Source organism: Pelophylax lessonae (genome assembly GCF_965119305.1).
Source record: "Pelophylax lessonae genome assembly, chromosome: 1".
NCBI lineage: Eukaryota > Metazoa > Chordata > Amphibia > Anura > Ranidae > Pelophylax > Pelophylax lessonae.
Window position 1 is genome coordinate 472,215,341 of NC_138768.1, and position 19,720 is coordinate 472,235,060.

Sequence of the window (19,720 nt, forward strand, 5' to 3'; positions counted from 1 at the left end):
ACGTACAATGATCATTGTGCTGGATCAGCTAATTTGGATAGCTTAGACTTCTGGAGGTTCCTTGGGAAATCTTTTACCTCCTTACAAGAGGAATATAATCATCCTAAATGACTTTTGTATCTGTAATCAGTGTAGCAGTTGTTGATTCCTTTTGGCTGTTCTGGATTTCCCGGGCTGCAGTTTGATTGCTCTCCCCCCTGTTTTCTAGAGATTTTTAGAACACAGGAAGTGGAGCAAGGCAAATGGCCACCTTAAATAATTTACATGGTGCTGCAGCCAATCCCTTGGAAGGCTGACCCAGGAGGTGGCTGAGGGACAACTAATTAGTCTGAGCTATAGAACAGGAAGGTCTTCCTGTTGAAGGGAATCCACCGGTGCCTAAGGAATCAGATGCCCATCCGACTGTAGGTGCCACGCTGGCGGTGGGAAGGCGTCTTTGCCACGATGGCCAGTTGGCGTCCTTTCCCTCGCCTCTCCTCCCGGTGATTGATAACCCGGACTTTGGGCCTGGGGTGGATCAGCCCGGTTTTAGGACTTTGAAGACCGCTGGGGTCCATCAGGCTCGGCACTTTGTGAGGGCTGGGACTTGGGTTTCACGGTCTTACATGAACTGCACTGCGCCCTTTACCTTCCTGTCTTTTTGGCAACGAGTCCAGCTGGCTCACTTTCTACAAGCTCTTCCTTCAGCGTCTCTGTTTTCAAGACGGCTCACGTACTTTGAAGATTTGTGTTCTGACACCTCCCCCCTTCGCCACACGGTCTCTCTGGTTTACCGGGCCCTGGCCTCGCCGGACGAAGCTTTTCGTCCCCCATTTATTGCCAAATGGGAAAGGGACCTGAATGTATCTTTTACGGACCATCAGGTTGAGAGGATATTATTTTTCACGTACAAAACCTCCCGTTGCTCGCGGTATCAGGAGGTAGGCTATAAGTGTTTAACCCGCTGGCACTATACCCCAGCCAGGCTTCATCGCATGTTTCCAACCTGCCCCGAGGTTTGTTGGCGATGTGGGGAGGAGGTGGGCACCTACCTACACGTTTTCTGGTCGTGCCCGTGTTTACAACCCTTCTGGAAGGAGGTCCTACGCATTGCCCAGAAATTTACGGACCATTCCCTCACCCTGGACCCGGCCCTCTTCCTCCTTCATCATCATGAATATCCGAGAGCGTCCTATCGGAAGTCGATTCTGCCACTTCTGTTCACAGCGGCTAAAAGCTGCATCCCCCCGCTCTGAGAGCAGACGCAGCCTCCTACGGTAGCTATGTGGCTCCGCAAGGTTTCTTGTCTCAACGATATGGAAGATCTAGTAGCCACTGCGCACGGTACACGAGAAAAGTTCCTGAAACGCTGGTTTTACTGGCACGAATTTAAATACACTTCGGAATACACGGAGTTGATTACCCGCTAGTGGTCGCTGGGCGAGGGTCGGCCGGCCTTCCCCCCACCCCCCTCTTTGGCTCTTTCCTGACCCCTTCCTTTCTCGCTCTGGTCTCCTTCCCCCTTCTCTTTTCTCTTTGTTTATTCTCCATAGCTTTTTCTTCTCTTTCTTGGCTCTAGGCATACCGTCTATAGGTTTTTCTCCCTCTTTGCCGCTCCTGGGTATTGGCTGATGTATTGTTGACTTTCTGTACGGTGGATCGGTTGGTTTCAGGGAGTGGCGCGGTGCGGCACCCCTTTGGGGGAAGTACCACCAGTGAGCCCTCTGGAGCCTGTCGCGATATTCCGGGGCGCCTGGGGGGGGCCTCCCTTCCCCGGTAGCCGGCCATGAGATGGATGCCGGTGGGGCGGGGGGGTCTGCCTGAAGGTGCCCTGCGAATTTATTTGTTCAATATTCAGCTCTAGAGAGCTAAGGCCGTGGGTTTCATGGAGGGTTTACATTTTGTCTCAGATGTGCTCTTTAGACGAACTAGTGCTATGTTGGTACACTTTGAAATGTGCTGTTTGTATTGTTCTTACTTTATTATTTGCTCGCTATACTCGACAGTTGATTGTACTTGCTGTTGATATGTGGTATGCCTGTATGTTTTCTTTCTAATAAAGAATTTTGAAAAAAAATAAAATAATGCACCTAGGGAGAAAGAATCCATTGAGAGAGTACAGCATTTGTGGTACAGTGTTAGCCAACACTACAGAAGAAAAAGATTTGGGGGTACTTATTTCAGATTATTGCAAAATGAGCAAAAGTGTGACCAGCCCAGATATCAAGCAATTGTGCTGCAACTTTGAAAATGACTTGCTAAGCAATTGCTATACTTGTCAGGCTTTACAAGTTTGTTGCACAATTGCAGCAAGTCTGCATTGCATGACTCCAGATCAACTTCCTTTGCAAACATTCTGCAAGTCTGCTGCAAGTTCTAGTTCAGTTATGTTGTGCAATAGTCATCCCACCACAGAGGTCCCTGTGGCTGAATTTTCTGTAGAAATGCTGTAGACTTGCAGAGCTCTTGCTGTAGACTCACCGCTGCAACTTTGCTCTTTCTAGAGACTTGCCACGCAAATTTGCAACAAATTGAAAAAGTGTCAACTTGAACTTGCGCTTCAAGTGCTTTGCAAGTGTAAAACTAGCCAGTGAAAATGTGCAGCAAGTTATCCTTGTTATCTGGGAGGTAGTGGGAAAAGCGAATAGCATTCTAGGATGCATCACTAGAGGGATCACCAGCAGGAGAAAGGAGGTTCTGATTCCCCTATAAACAGTATTTCATTAGTAAGAAGTAATTTACTGTAGAATACTGTGTGCAGTTCTGTAGACCAGGAAATCTTCGAAACTGTGGTTAATCACAGTTCATTCGTGATTTAGCAAGTGGGGGGCAATTACACCCACACTTCAAAGACACTTAAGTTAGAAAATGAAAACAGATTAGTCTGACATGACCTGCTCTCAGTAAAGCCATGCTGCTTTGGGTCCAGCAAGTTGTGTATCAATGATCCTTTTCAGGAGTTATTCCATTAACTTGACTGTGAGCTCGGATCATGCACATCTAAAATGGTTCTGGGTAGCCTTTCCTCTGCATAACTACTGGGTCTGACAAGCAGAAAATTGAAGTGGCAGCTCAAAGTGGACAGAAAATAGCGGAAAGGTTATATTTGCCTGCATATGTTAAAGGAGCTAAGGTCCTCTGTTTTTAGAAAAATATAGTTCCTTGCTGGAGTATCCAGAATAGAGCATCTAAAAAGGAAATATCTATCAATATATCATTATATCCTGCCATCATACTGAGTGGAGTTGAGGAAAATAGAGGAATACAAGCCCGGGAACAGATCACCTTATCCACAAGCGCATAGAGACTATAATTTAGAGTCAACAACTGCTGGTGTGTGATAGAAGGGGAGCTCAGCACCCTGGTTTCTGCACTGTGAAGAATACTGTCATGTTTCCACTTTACTTCAAGGATTGCACAACTGCATATATATGAAATATTTGATATATATATATATATATATATATATATATATATATATATATATATATATGTATAAATAAATAATTGCACAATTGTAAATGAGTAACATTTTGGGAAGGACAGCGCTGTGAATGTTTGTACTGTTATCGCAGAAGGGTTTTTTTTTTTTTTTTACTTTGCAACAGCCATCCCACATCTGCTATATACTGTATATATTCTGTTAATTTATTTTTTCCATTTTCAGTTAGATTATGATAGCATGGGTATATACCAATTACGTACAATGATCATTGTGCTGGATCAGCTAATTTGGATAGCTTAGACTTCTGGAGGTTCCTTGGGAAATCTTTTACCTCCTTACAAGAGGAATATAATCATCCTAAATGACTTTTGTATCTGTAATCAGTGTAGCAGTTGTTGATTCCTTTTGGCTGTTCTGGATTTCCCGGGCTGCAGTTTGATTGCTCTCCCCCCTGTTTTCTAGAGATTTTTAGAACACAGGAAGTGGAGCAAGGCAAATGGCCACCTTAAATAATTTACATGGTGCTGCAGCCAATCCCTTGGAAGGCTGACCCAGGAGGTGGCTGAGGGACAACTAATTAGTCTGAGCTATAGAACAGGAAGGTCTTCCTGTTGAAGGGAATCCACCTGTCCAGGTGTACGTGGCCACCGCGGACCCCCCCCCCCCCCAAACCGTTCTACTGATTCAACCTGTTGTTCATCAAGGTCCCAGTCATAGTCGTGGCAGAGCCGGGAGGTGGAGAGTGGAATACACATGAATATATCTCTGACACCCCAAGACTTCAACTAAAGGTTCCGATCCACACAACCTCATTAGAAGGCATCTGAAGAAAGCTAAATAGGCACAGCTGCTCCCCTGGCATCGTAGGTACTAACTTTATTACAAGATCCTGGTGACTGTGTACTACTGGGAAAGCTGGGCCAAGTAGTTCCTCCCCTAAATGGTCCCTGCCCTCCCCTAGTCTCTCATTTGTACTCTGAATTTTAGTAGAAGATTTGTTTCCGTAAATTGTAACAGAGAAGTGCATCTTCCTGTTATTGTCAGTGGTCGTATCCCATACTGCCCTACGCTCTATCCAAGTTTATTTAGTAATAAATCTAAAAAAAAAAAGGCATCCCCTAGACTGTTCACTGTGCCAGTATGCCTGAACCAGACTCTGTGTGTGCCAGGAGCCCCTGCACTAGTGAGAGAACTCCAGCCATCATCATCTAACCGCCATTTCGGGCTTACCGCTACAAATTATGTTGTCTTTGCTACTCACAAAGAAAGTTTTGATCTCCATCTATAACACTCTTATCTAAATGTATTGCATCAACCACTCTGCCATGTATATCAGGCTGGGAAAGAGACCTAGGTTCGAACAAGCAGTAGAAAAACATTTTGTCTCTACTCCCCAGAATTTGCTCTCACCATCTCAAAAAATCATGCAATTGTTGATTATAGCTAATGAATATTTATATAACTGGGGTAAGAAGGATACTCTGGACTGCTCAAAATACTGTATGGTAATAGTCCTGGGACTCTCATCTACATGCTGTGGAACTGTTTAAGTTAGAATGATCCTGGGAGGAGATAACACTGGCCTTATCTATGGTACTTCAGATACCCAATTGCCATAGATTGCCCTAGGATTTTTTTTTAGCACTAAAGCTAGTTGCAGAACATTGGCTATACCTACATACACCATCTTTTAAAGCCTGGATAAACCAGACTAACACTGGTTTGTCCAGAGAAAACATAATATTTTACTATAGAGGATGTCCACAAAGATTTTTGAAATTATAACTTGGTTGGCTTCGGCCCACACTTTTTTGGATGTTGCAACAACTATTATGTTAGTATGCTGATATACCTATCCCCCATGATGTTACTAAATAAGTTAGATACTTCCCAGTAAATTGGTTATAATGTTTGTTACTAGCATGTGTATTGCACCCAAGACAAATACCTAATCCATCTCTAACTTTGGAGTATGACTATTGTCATATTTATGCTATGTGCTGTCTGCTTAATGGTCCCAATGCTATTCATACGTGACTTTTTTAAAGCTATTTTGTAATAGTCCTGTCAGTGTATTTATGTTTTGTATGTACTTCTCTCCTTGCTTCTGTGGGTGGAAGGGGAAGGGTATATTTAAAGCAAATTACTTTTGTGATTCTTTTTTCATTGATTCTTCTTATTTTATTGTCCACAAAAACAGTATAAAACCTTTAAATAAAAAAATACTTTGTTGAAGTCTATTATTATAGAGGATCTGTATAGTGCCAACAGTTTATCCAGGGCTGTACAATTGGATTAAACATGGCCTGGTGTATTTCCTGTCTAGAACGTGGGCAAGAACATTTTTAAAATTATTTTGGATGTAGCACTATATTTAGTTGTTTTTTTTTTTTTTTGCAATAAAAGCTGACCTTTGGAAATGCAGCTTACCAAAAATGTTTAAATACTGTCTATGGAATTACAGAAATATTTAGGCTTTTTTATAATAACTATATATATATATAAATATATATAGATATAGATATATCTATATCTATATATATATATACTCAGATGTGCATTTTGGGGCTATAAAACTGCAAGCGTGTGTAATTTTACAAGATTTGGTGTAAAGAAAAATGGTTGAAATACTGTCTATGCAGTCTGAACAATATTATTTCATGTGAACAATGAAAAATATACACTTTGTTTTGTTTGTTTTTTTTCTTCAAAGACTGCAGGAGGTTGGTGTTCTATCAAATAAAGCTTCAAAAAAATGTTTTTAAAAGTAAGCCTATGCAGTGTATACCATATGCCTTCCATTTTAATTTGAAACATGTAAAACTTTTTTTTATGTCCTCCACAGCTAAATCAGAATGTTGTCTAGAAAATTAGGTCTGTTCGATATCCACTGCTGACCCCTGCACTGTGATATGCACTCCAAAGCCCTTCACTGTCTGTTTTATACACCTCTGAGCATTGCACTCACGGTTACACACACCTGGCCCCTTTGCTTTGTGCATTAGGCATTCCTGAACCCTGCACTATAGACACTGGGGTTGATTTACTAAAGGCTAGCACCATGGATGAAGGCACTTCACGGGTGCATAAGAACACAAACATGAATTTCAGATATTTATCATATCGCTCAACCACATATAGTCGCAAATGTAGGATTTACTGACGAAGATGAAATTGTTCGCCCACCCAAAAAACTAATAGAACCAGACGAAAATAAAATAAAATTTACTGTGGAAAACGATATTTACAGTATTACATGTCAAGGTGATAAATGTGTTTGTAGAAGTAATAAAAAGATTCAAAGAATTAATAAATAGCTGTTGCAAATGTTGATTTAATAAAAAAGGCAAAAAGACACTCACTTCAACTTTACCAACTGCATGTGTGCTGTCAGTACTGCGCATGCCTAGAGTAAAAAATCTGTCATTTTCAGGTTGTCCAGTTTATATTCAACATGTGCTACAGTAAAAACCAATGGATTGCAAGTGAGTGTGTAGGCACATTATAATATATAATAGGCTCGACACATGTATAACAGTACTCATCAATGGATACTACTGCAGAAAAAAAGGATACTATTGTAGCACTTTGACTACACACACACACACAAACCTCTACGCAGATATCATACCATACTATCATATTTCTCTTGTTAATGTTCTTTATGGATGTGATGCTTTGCTCATTATAACTATTTTCATCTTTCAAATGTTTTACTGTATATATGTTACATATAGTTACATAGTAGGTGAGGTTGAAGAAAGACAATAGTCCATCTAGTTCAACCTGTGTAGGTGTATGTGGCCGTAATCATCTCTCATACCCCTGAATGTTCTGATTCTTGAGATGTACGTCTAAGAGTCTTTTGAAAGCCACCATACTTCCCGCAGAAACCACCTCTTGTGGTAGAGAATTCCACAATCTTGTAGCCCTAACAGTAAAGAACCCCCCACGTTGCCTGAGGTTAAAATGCTTCTCCTCTAATCGCATTATATGCCCTCTAGTCCTCATGCAATCCTTTCGACTGAATAGCTTTTTTTCTATGCTGAGATCACCATTGAGATATTTATAAATTGCTATCATGCCCCCTCTCAGGCGTCTCTTCTCCAGGGAGAATAAATCAAGCGATTGCAGACGCTCTTCATGATTAAGGTCCTCCAATCCCCTAATTAGTTTAGTTGCCCTTCTCTGGACTCTCTCCAGCTCCAACACATCCCTCCTGAGGACCGGCGACCAGAACTGGACAGAATACTCCAGATGTGGTCGGACCAGAGTTTTATAAAGTGGAAGGATTATAGTTTTATCTATGGAATACATCCCTTTCTTTATGCATGCTAATATTCTGCCGGCTTTGGCAGCTGCCGCTTGACATTGCATGCTATTGCTTAGTCTATCCTCCCCCAGGACTCCCAGATCTTTTTCCGTTTTTGATTCCCCCAAAGGTTCCCCCCCTAAAGTGTATTGTGCTTTTATGTTTTTAGTCCCCAAGTGCAAAACCTTACACTTCTCCACATTAAACCTCATTTGCCATATCGTTGCCCACTCTGTTATTTTGTCCAGGTCATTCTGTAGGATATCTGCTTCATGCTGTGCAGTTATTGCCCTGCCCAATTTTGTGTCATCTGCAAAAACAGATATAGAGCTACTGATCCCGTCCTCAATGCTGTTTATGAATAAATTGAACAAGGTTGGTCCCAGGACTGAGCCTTGGGGGACCCCACTTACCACCTCAGACCAGTGAGTATGCGCTATTTATTACCACCCTTTGGACACGCCCTTTTAGCCAGTTCCGTATCCAAGAGCAGACCTTGCGGTTGATGCCTGCAGACCTTAATTTATAAATTAACCGCTTGTGGGGAACTGTATTAAACACCTTAGCGAAATCCAGGTACACCACATCCACTGGTCTCCCCCAATCTAGCTCACAGCTCACCTCCTCGTAGAATGTTAAGAGATTGGTTTGACAAGAGCGCCCATTTGTAAACCCGTGCTGATTACTGCTGATGATGTTGTTGTCTTTAGCAAACTTTACGATATAGTCCCTTGTCATCTCCTCCACAAGTTTACATACTATCGATGTCAGACTGACAGGTCTATAATTTCCTGGGACGTGCCTCTGCCCTTTTTTGAATATCGGTATCACGTTAGCTTTCCACCAATCCCCTGGTACATTTCCTGTCATAATACTGTCAGCAAAGATCAGGAACAGTGGTCTAGATATAGTCTTACTAAGTTCTTTGAGTACTCTCGGATGTACGCCATCCGGGCCTGGTGATTTATTTGTGTTAATTTTATCCAGCCTTTCCCTAATTTCACCCTCTGTTAGCCATAGCGGCAAGTCCTGTGTATTACTACTAACAATATAGTCGTGGTCAGTGAACCCCTCCTTTTCCTGAGTAAAGACTGACGAGAATATGGGTACTATAATGTGGGAATATTTCAGTTTTACTGCTCTGTGCACTGAGCATGCCCAGGGATTTATTTGGCATTTCAGTTTTACTGCTCTGTGCACTGAGCATGCCCAGGGACCTAAATGGCATTTCAGTTTTACTGCTCTGTACACTGAGCATGCCCAGGGACCTAAATGGCATTTCAGTTTTACTGCTCTGTGCACTGAGCATGCCCAGGGACCTAAATGGCATTTCAGTTTTACTGCTCTGTACACTGAGCATGCCCAGGGACCTAAATGGCATTTCAGTTTTACTGCTCTGTACACTGAGCATGCCCAGGGACTTAAATGGCATTTCAGTTTTACTGCTCTGTGCACTGAGCATGCCCAGGGACTTAGACAGCATTTCATTTTTTTTTTTTAAGATCACATGATCACGGAGCCCTGAGTACCAGGATCCCCAATCCGTGTCCCTTCCCCCTTAGCCCGAGTAGGAAAAATGATGCACATATACATGACTTTGCCTGCACGTGCCGACCTGCAGCAGTATAAGTACAAGCGAGTGGTTAAAAATACCATTAAAAGAAAGCTCTGTCACAAAAAAATGATACAAATGTCATTTGGGTACAGTGTTGCATGACTGGGTAATTGGCATTCAAAGTGTGACAGCCCTGAAAACTAGCCTAGGCAAGGGAGGGGGGCAGGGTGAAAGTGTCCAGTATTGAAGTAGCTATAAACACTTGAGCCTTAGAGTCCAGCATCAAGCCCAGGAGCTGAAATAATCTATTCCTGGGCTTCCTATGCTTCAGCAGACCACCACTCCATAAGTCCACACTACCTGACAGTATGGAGGTCAGCCTCTTACTGCAGTATATCACTGCTTTAGTGATCTATTGTAGGATATTTGCAGCCAGCAATAAATCACTATTAGAAGTGACCTGCTGATGCAGTGTTGCATGGGGATCTGGATCAGGTCCTCACTGACCAGACCTAATATAATATAATATTTACAAACCAGGCGCTCCTGGGATGCTTGTAGGGTGTAGGGATAGAAGTAAGCCTGTGAGGCTCCCCAGCGATTGTTCTGCTGTTAGCCAACTAATGGCTCAGTAAAGAGATTCGCACCCAGGTCAGCCATAGGAAAAATTCCAGTCCAGAAGTCAAAGCAATAATCACAAATCTGGCGTTCCTGGGGTGCCTTTAGGGTGGAGGGATAGAAATAAGCCTGTGAGGCTTCCCAGCGTTTTTTCTGCTGCTAGCCAATGAGCATAGGAAGGGTGCTGATATGGATAAAAGTACATGAGGAAGGCAGCGCATGAATCACACCGGGATGCACTGGATAAGGAAGTCAGGCGAACATCCAGTATAGAAATGGTTAACAGTTTATTGGTATTGATAACCGAAAAACAAAGTACATAAAATGCTTACATCCCCCTGGGCTGGAGTGGACAAGGGCATCTGACAGCAAGCAACACGAGTGCGAGGAGGTCAGTCTCCCAGGACTGCTGAGCAGTGTGTGGACAGAGTCGGAAACCAGCCGGCGTAAGGATGAAAGGACTCTGCTGTAGTTCCGTAGCGGTGACATCAGCCGGACAGGCGTCACTTGCGGGGGAAGTACCAGGAACCAGGGTGGACCACAAGCTATATGGTTGCCATGACTACCATGAGTCTGAGTCCCCTTCTGGCGCAAATTGGATCATAGTGATAGTTACATAGTAGTTGAGGTTGAATAAAGACAATAGTCCATCCAGTTCAATCAGTGTAGGTGTGTATGGCCGTAATCATCTCTCATACCCCTGAATGTTCTGATCCTTAAGATGTACGTCCAAGAGTTTTTTGAAAGTAGCCATATTTCCCGTAGAAGCCACCTCTTGTGGTAGAGAATTCCACAATCCTGTAGCCGTAACAGTAAAGAACCCCCTGCGTTGCCTGAGGTTAAAACACTTCTCCTCTAATCGCATTGTATGCCCTCGAGTCCTCATGCAATCCTTTCAACTGAATAGCTTTTTTTCTATGCTGAGATTACCATTGAGGTATTTATAAATTGCTACCATGTCCCCTCTCAGGAGTCTCTTGTCCAGGGAGAATAAATCAAGCGATTGCAAACGCTCTTCATAATTAAGGTCCTCCAATCCCCTAATTAGTTTAGTTTAGTAGCCCTTCTCTGGACTCTCTACAGCTCCAACACATCCCTCCTGAGGACTGCGACCAGAACTGGACAGAATACTCCAGATGCGGTCGGACCAGAGTTTTATAAAGTGGTAGAATTATAGTTTTATCTCTGGAATACATCCCTTTCTTTATGCATGCTAATATTCTGCTGGCTTTGGCAGCTGCCGCTTGACATTGCATGCTATTGCCTAGTCTATCCTCTACCAAGACTCCCAGATGTTTCTCCATTTTTTAATCCCCCAAAGGGTCCCCCCTAAAGTGTATTGTTCTTTTATGTTTTTAGTCCCCAAGTGCAAAACCTTACACTTCTCCACATTAAACCTAATTTTCCCTGTCGTTGCCCACTCTGTTATTTTGTTCAGGTCATTCTGTAGGATATCTGCTTCATGCTGTGCAGTTATTGCCCTGCCCAATTTTGTGTCATCTGCAAAAGCTGATATAGAACGTCCTCAATGCTGTTTATGAATAAATTCAGCAAGGTTGGTCCCAGGACTGAGCCTTGGGGGATCCCACTTACCACCCCAGACCAGTCTATGTATGCGCTATTTATTACCACCCTTTGGACACGCCCTTTTAGCCAGTTCCATATCCAAGAGCAAACCTTGCGGTCGATGCCTGCTGACCTTATTTTATAAATTAAGTGCTTGTGGGGAACTGTATGAAACGCCTTAGCGAAATCCAGGTACACCACATCCACTGGTCTCCCCCTATCTAGCTCACAGCTCACCTCCAATCATGCTTTATTGGGCTTTTTTTGCCTTCCTGTGGATCAACTGTGGGTGTAGGATTCTATATACAAGATTGTGTGTGTATGTATATATATATATATATATATATATATTATGTAAGCTGGGGAACAGGTAGCAGGTGCAAAGCTCCCTGGGATAAGCAGTTGTTCAGGCACAGATACCAAATCCAGTGAGGTAGTGACAAACAGTGCGGTGTTTATTGGTGTTATATACAAGTCTATATACAGGTGCTGTACAGTGCCTTTTTAGAAAACAAGCAGTAATAATAATAATAAACAAAAGCCTAGCCGTGTCCCAGCGCTTACTACACACAATGCAGTCCCTAACTAACACAGACTGAGCAAGCCTACAGCTTGTCAGCTTCCAAAGACACACACAGGTAGTTTTACTGACCTTCCTCTCTCATAGACAAACGTTGTCTGTATTCCCAGGCTGAGAGAGAGCCCTGCTGTCTGTCTCAGGTGAGATTTAATTGGCCTGGTGAAGAGGACGAAGATCCGAACTGGATCATGGCTCAGAGATCCCTAAAGGTATAGGAGAGATGCCTGGGTGATGTATAAACCCCGAACAGGACATTTCCTGGCTCTCTCTGGGACACTCTGCTACATATCCCCCCCCCCCTGTTTCAACCCCAGGGTTGGAACACCTGTGGCCAAACAGGAGTGAACATGGGACAGGGCATCTACATTCCCCATCTCAACACCTGGCCTGTGTTTTACAGTGAAGGAGTAATCTTGTAGAGCCAAAAACCACCGGTTCACCCGTCTATTAGTCTCCTTCTTTTGGACCATCCATTTCAGAGGAGCATGGTCAGTTATCAAATCAAACTGGCGCCCTAACAGATAGTACCTTAGTGCGTCCAAGGCCCACTTTATGGCTAAACATTCCTTTTCAATGACTGCATACTTTCTCTCGTGTTCATTAAGCTTTCTGCTCAGGTATACCACAGGGTGTTCTTCCCCATTGTGTACCTGTGACAATACGGCCCCAATACCTACATCAGACGCATCCGTCTGAACCAAGAAATCCTTGGAGAAATCAGGGGAGTACAACACTGGATGTGCACAAAGAGCCTTCTTTAAGACTTGGAAAGACTCCTCTGCTATTGGGGACCATTTCACCATTATTGATTCTTTCCCTTTCGTAAGGTCGGTCAGTGGGGCAGCTAGAGTTGCAAAATTCGGGATAAACCTCCTATAGTACCCTGCAATTCCAAGAAAGGCTCTGACCTGCTTCTTGTTTGCAGGACATGGCCATTCTTGGATGGCTTCTACTTTGTTTAACTGAGGTTTAATGACTCCACGACCAATAGTGTAGCCCAAATACCTGGCTTCCTCTAAACCAATGGCACATTTTTTTGGGTTTGCTGTAAAACCTTCCTTGAAGAGGGAATTCAGAACAGCCTGTACATGGGGCAAGTGAGACTCCCAGTCAGTGCTATGTACCACTATATCGTCCAGATAGGCAGCTGCATACTGTCGGTGAGGTCTTAGGGTCCTGTCCATGGCCCTCTGAAATGTTGCAGGGGCATTTTGCAACCCAAAAGGCATTTTTTTATACTGAAATGAACCCTCTGGGGTAACAAACGCTGTCTTTTCTTTGGCGCTACCAGTCAGGGGTATTTGCCAATATCCTTTGGTCAAGTCTAAAGTAGTTAGATAGCGGGCTTTGCCAAGTCTGTCTATAAGTTCGTCCACTCTGGGCATTGGGTATGTGTCAAGCTTTGTCACTGCATTGAGTTTTCTGAAGTCATTACAGAATCTCCAAGTACCATCAGGTTTTGGGACTAAAAACGATGGGGCTAGACCAGTCACTTTTGGATTCCTCAATGACATCTAGCTCCAGCATCCTTTTTACTTCATCACTAATGTCCTTTCTCCTCGCTTCGGGACGTCGGTACGGTTTGAGCTTGACACGGACCCCAGGTTCAGTAACAATATCATGCTGAACTGCTGAAGTACCAGGTAACTCCGAAAATTTCTCTCTATTCCTTATCAGGAACTCTCTAGCTTCTTGTTTTTGGGAATAAGACAGGGTGTCTGGAACCGTGACCTCAGGGACCAGAGGGGACTCAGTAACCCTAGATGTCACAGGGACGGACCTCGCAGTTAAGGCCAGCCTATCCTTCCAGGGCTTTAACAGATTAATATGGTAAATCTGCTCTGGCTTCCTTTTTCCTGGTTGATGCACTTTATAATTGACCTCCCCAACTCTTTCCAATACTTCGAAAGGACCCTGCCATTTAGCTAGGAACTTGCTCTCGACAGTGGGAACTAACACCAGGACCCTGTCACCAGGTGAGAAGACACGGAGTAGGGCTCCCCTGTTGTATATTCTCTGTTGGGCTGCCTGGGCCTGCAGTAAGTGTTCCTTTACCATAGGCATGATCGCTGCAATCCTGTCCTGCATTTGAGCCATGTGCTCAATTACACTTTTGTGGGGTGTCTGCTCCCCCTCCAAGGTTTCCTTGGCTATGTCTAAGAGTCCCCGAGGGTGTCTCCCATAAAGCAATTCAAAAGGAGAGTATCCCGTAGAGCAGTGGTCCTCAACTCTGGTCCTCAGGGCCCACTAACAGGCCAGATTTTTAGTATTACCTTGGGGAGATGCAGACTAGAGTACTGCAATCACTGAGCAGCAAATGATATCACCTGGGATGAATTTCAGTTATCTTGCAAACCTGGCCTGTTAGTGGGCCCTGAGGACCAGGGTTGAGGACCAATGCCGTAGAGGACTGGGGTACTTCCCTGATGGCGAACATCAAGTACGGAATCAAGAAGTCCCAGTTTTTTCCATCCTTGTCCACAACCTTTTTTAACATACTCTTTAATGTTTTATTGAAGCGTTCTACAAGGCCATCAGTTTGAGGGTGGTATACGGAGGTTCGCAACTGGGTCACCTTAAATAACTTGCACAATTCCTTAGTTATTCGTGACATAAATGGGGTGCCCTGGTCCATAAGGATCTCCTTAGGGACCCCAACACGACTGAACACCATGAACAACTCTTTAGCAATGTTCTTAGCGGATGCAGTGCGTAAGGGAACTGCCTCGGGGTAACGGGTAGCATAATCCATGATTACAAGAATGTGTTGATGACCCCGGGTAGACTTGGGGAGTGGACCTACGAGGTCCATGGCGATCCTCTCAAAGGGCACTTCAATAATGGGTAAGGGCACTAAAGGACTTTCGGAAGTGGGGTAGTGGGGCTGACATCTGACATACAGGACAAGATTGACAATAATTGTCAATATCTTTCTGTATCCCAGGCCAGTAAAACCTGCGTAACACCCTTTCAGTGGTTTTTTCAACCCCTAAATGACCTCCTAGTAAGTGTCCATGAGCCAATTCCAGCACCACTCGTCTGTAAGGCTTAGGGACCACCAACTGTTCAACAATTTCATCGTTCTTTTTATATACACAATACAATAAATCCTCATTGCTGCTGAAAAAAGGAAAACAGGGCCTGTCCCCTGGTTCGCCAGGTACATCATTAATCATTACTACATTCTCCCAGGCCCTGGCAAGGGTAGGGTCTTTTCTCTGCTCGGTACCAAAGTTTTCCTTGTGTACATTAAGATCAGCAAACTCCTATGTACCCTCAGGGTCAGCAGAAGGTTGTCCACCTTGAATGACTGTGGGGACTTCCTCAGGCTCCTCCAGTTCTCCTGCCATAACAGAGAAAGGAAAATCCGGGGAACCTTGAGAGGGATCCCTTAAACCCACATTGTCGGTGATAGCCAGGGGTTCTGGCTCCACCACTGAGTCAGTTACGGTGACCGAGTCGGGACCGTCCCACAGTTCCCAAAACTTAGGGAAGTCTCTACCAATGATGGCCTCATGCACTAAGTAGGGCACAAGTCCGACCGGATGGGTCACCGTACCTAAATCAGTTTCAAAGCGAACAGTCGCTATAGGATACTCCCGAGTATCACCATGTACACAGATCACAGCAACTTTTTTTGCATTTAAATTCACATTTTCAACCATTTCTGCTTTAACCAAAGTCACTAGACTTCCCAAATCCAGCAAGGCTGCAATAGGCTTATCATTAACAGTCATTTGGCATATGTGTTTTCCTACACCTGGCGCAGCAGCGCATGAAACAGCAGCAAACATAGACTGCCTTCTAAGAGACATGTCACACTGCATGGGTTCATCTGTCAACGAACAGTTTGCTGCAACATGTCCCAGTTCCTGGCAACGGAAACACCTGATGTTACCCCAGTTAGGTTTGTTGACAGGCAGTGGCTTCCCTTGTTTGGGACGCCAAACTTCAGCTCTGGCACCAAAAATCCTCCCCCCTATCTCCTTGCCATGCTGACCACCCACTTCCCCTGGAACAGTCTTACAAATTGTCTGGGGAGACCGTGGCTTTGGGTGGAAAGTCCGTGCGGCTGTAGGGGTGGTGATTAGGTTCTCTGCAGCATAGTACCTCTCAACAAGCTCCACCAGGTTGTCCGCCGACTTGGGGTCTCCTTGACTCACCCACTTCTGCAAAGGAGTTGGTAATGACCTCAGGAACCGATCCATGACTACACGCTCCACTATTTGTGGCCCAGACAAGGACTCCGGCTGTAGCCATTTTCGCGCCAGGTGGATTAGGTCAAACATCTGTGATCTTGGGGGCGTCTCATCTCGGAAGGACCAGCTGTTGACCCGCTGGGCTCGAACGGCCAAGTTGACACCGAGACGTGCCAGGATTTCCTGCTTGACCTTTTCATACTCTCCTGCATCCACGGACTCCAAATCGTAATAGGCCTTCTGCGATTCCCCAGTAAGTAAGGGAGCGATCAATCCTGCCCACTGGGTTTTGGACCAGCCTTCCCTCTCAGCGGTTCTCTCAAATGTAACCAGAAAGGCCTCTGGGTCATCATCAGCAGTCATCTTGGACAGGAAGCAACCAACATGGATGGCTGAGGAGCGGTCTCTAACTGTTTCTGTTTTCACAGCACCTTTCTCAACCAGCACCTTTCTGTCTGCTTCTGCAGCACTTGCCAGTTTTTCAAACATCAACTGGGTTTGATTTTGTACAGCACCAATCTGTTGTTGAATCAAAGAGTTTGCTTGCTGTTGTGCAGCGTTTGCTTGCTTCGTTTGTTCTTGTACAACACCAATCTGTTGTTTAAACAAAGAGTTCGCTTGCTGCTGTGCAGCGTTGGATAACACCAACTGTTTGAGGATTTCCTCCATGTTTAGTCACTCCAGGTACTGGCCCTTTAAGTAGTAACTTACTACCAGTGCCCGCAGGCCTCCACCATATGTAAGCTGGGGAACAGGTAGCAGGTGCAAAGCTCCCTGGGATAAGCAGTTGTTCAGGCACATATACCAAATCCAGTGAGGTAGTGACAAACAGTGCGGTGTTTATTGGTGTTATATACAAGTCTATATACAGGTGCTGTACAGTGCCTTTTTAGAAAACAAGCAGTAATAATAATAATAAACAAAAGCCTAGCCGTGTCCCGGCGCTTACTACACACAATGCAGTCCCTAACTAACACAGACTAAAGCCCCGTACACACGTACGGATCGTCGTCATACAAACGTTCGTCTTTTCTCCCCGGGATGTCGGTGTCTGTTGAAAAGTGCAAAGACAGCACAAGGACAGCACAAGAATTTTGTCTGCAGACTTCAGCTGACTGCAGAAGTGATGTCATGTAATGGTTAACTTTCCCTGTGTTTTTTATTTTCTGAGCATGCCCAGTCTTGCAAATCTGCGGTCTGTCGGCCGAATTCTGTACTGACAGGCGAACAATCGTCCGTTCTGGTGTCCGCAGACAAAAATTTTCATGTTTGCAAGAAAGACTTTTGTCCGCGGATTGTGCGCAGACATCTGTCGGAGGCACCATACTAACACGCATACAATCGGCAGATCTTTCGTCCGCTGACGTTTGTATGCCGACGATCGGTACGTGTGTACGGGCCTTAAAGGTATAGGAGAGATGCCTGGGTGATGTATAAACCCCGAACAGGACTTAGCCTGGCTCTCTCTGGGACACTCTGCTACAATATATATATATATATATATTTTTTTTTTCCCTTCTATTGTTTAAACTAGAGGGACATATCTTTTTTTCAACCAGACTAACTATGTAACTATGTTAATCCTACCTAATGCTTTGTTAACAATTTATTCATACTTTTTTCCCCCACATTCATCACAATGTAGCATTGAAAGATGAATAAGGCTCTCCTAAAATAAAATACTTACATTCACTTTACCATTCTGCTATGTTACAAAAACGTCATAGTGAAGTGATATTGTTTTAATCAGCTGACTTTGTTAATTATATCTTGGGGTAAAAATATGGGGTTGTGCAAATTATGTAAGGAATATGTTGGGAAAAATTACAGGAAAATGCACTTTTTAACCACTTGCCATCGCTGCACTGCCTTTTTACGTCGGCAGTGTGGCTCTCCCAGGCAAAATAACGTTAATAGGCGTCATCTGCCTGGGAGTCAGTGCGGGTGCCAGGCGGCCATCAGACACCGGCGATCTCCCCCCCTGACAACGAAGGACGGACGGCTGATGTAAACACAGCCGTCTGTCATTCTCCCTGATATGATCACAGAGACCATGCAATCCTGCTATATAGGATCGCATGTCTCTATGATCATTTCAAAAGCCCAACCCCCCACAGTTAGAATCACTCCCCTAAGCTTACATTTAACCCCTTGATCACCCACAGGGTTAACCCCTTCCCTGCCAATGGCATGATTACAGTAACAGTGCATGTTTATAGCACTGATTACTGTAGTAATGTCACTGGTACCCCCAAAAGTGTAAAAAATGTAAGTTAGGGGTCTGATCTGTTCGCCGCATTGTCGCAGTCTGGCAAAAAATCACAGATCGCCGCCATTATTAGTAAAAAAAAAAAAAACAATAAAAATGACATAAATCTTTCCCATAGTTTGTAAACTCAATAACTTTTGCGCAAACCAATCAAAATACGCTTATTGCGATTTTTTTTACCAAAAATATGTAGCAGAAAATAAATTGGCCTAAAATGTTAAAAAATTTAGATTTTTAAATTTTTTTTTTTGGGGGAATGTTATATAGCAGAATGTGAAAAATATTGTTTTTTTTTGTTTTTTTCAAAATTGTCGCTATTTTTTTGTTTATAGCGCAAAAAATAAAAATTGCACAAGTGATCAAATACCACCAAAAGAAAGCTCTATTTGTGGGGAAAAAAAAGACCTCAATTTTATTTGGGTACAGCGTCGCACGACCATGCAATTGTCCGTTAAATTAACACAGTGCCGAATCGCAAAATAGGTCCTGGTCATTAAGCAGCAAAATCTTCCGATCTTAAAGTGATTAAACTGTTTTATTATTTATTCCTAATATCACATACACAAGTTATGTATGCAAATTTGCTACCAAATGAAAGTGATACTAAAGTCTTGTTTTTTTTAGTTAAAAATAACAAACATTTTATACCTACTGCTCTGTGCAGTAGTTTTGCACGGAGCAGCCCCAATCCTCCTTCTCGAGTCCCTCTTTGTCTCTCCTGGCCCCTTCCTCCTGTTTAGTGCCCCCACAGCAAAAAGCTTGCTATGGGGACACCCGAGCCAAGCCACAGTTCTTTGTGTCGATTCAGATACGGAGCCGCTGCCAGGTTCAACCCCCCTCTCTCTCCTCATTGGCTCACTGACTTTGATTGACAGCAGCGGGAGCCAATGGTGCTGTGCTGCCGTCTAAGCCAATGAGGAGGGGAGTCCCCTGGCAGCCGAGACACTCCTGCACCGTCACTGGATCGAGAGGGGGCTCATGTAAGTATTAGGGGGCTGCTGCACACAAAAGGTTTTTTATCTTAATACATAAAATGCATTAAGATGAAAAAAACCTTCTGACTTTATAACCACTTTAAAGCCCTATCTGTCCTGAAAACACAATATATAATGTATTAGGGTAGGCTACAAAGCCTAAATGATATGTGCAGAAGCGAGACATTGCTGAGATCTGGAAGATAAGGGGATGTAGGGGAGA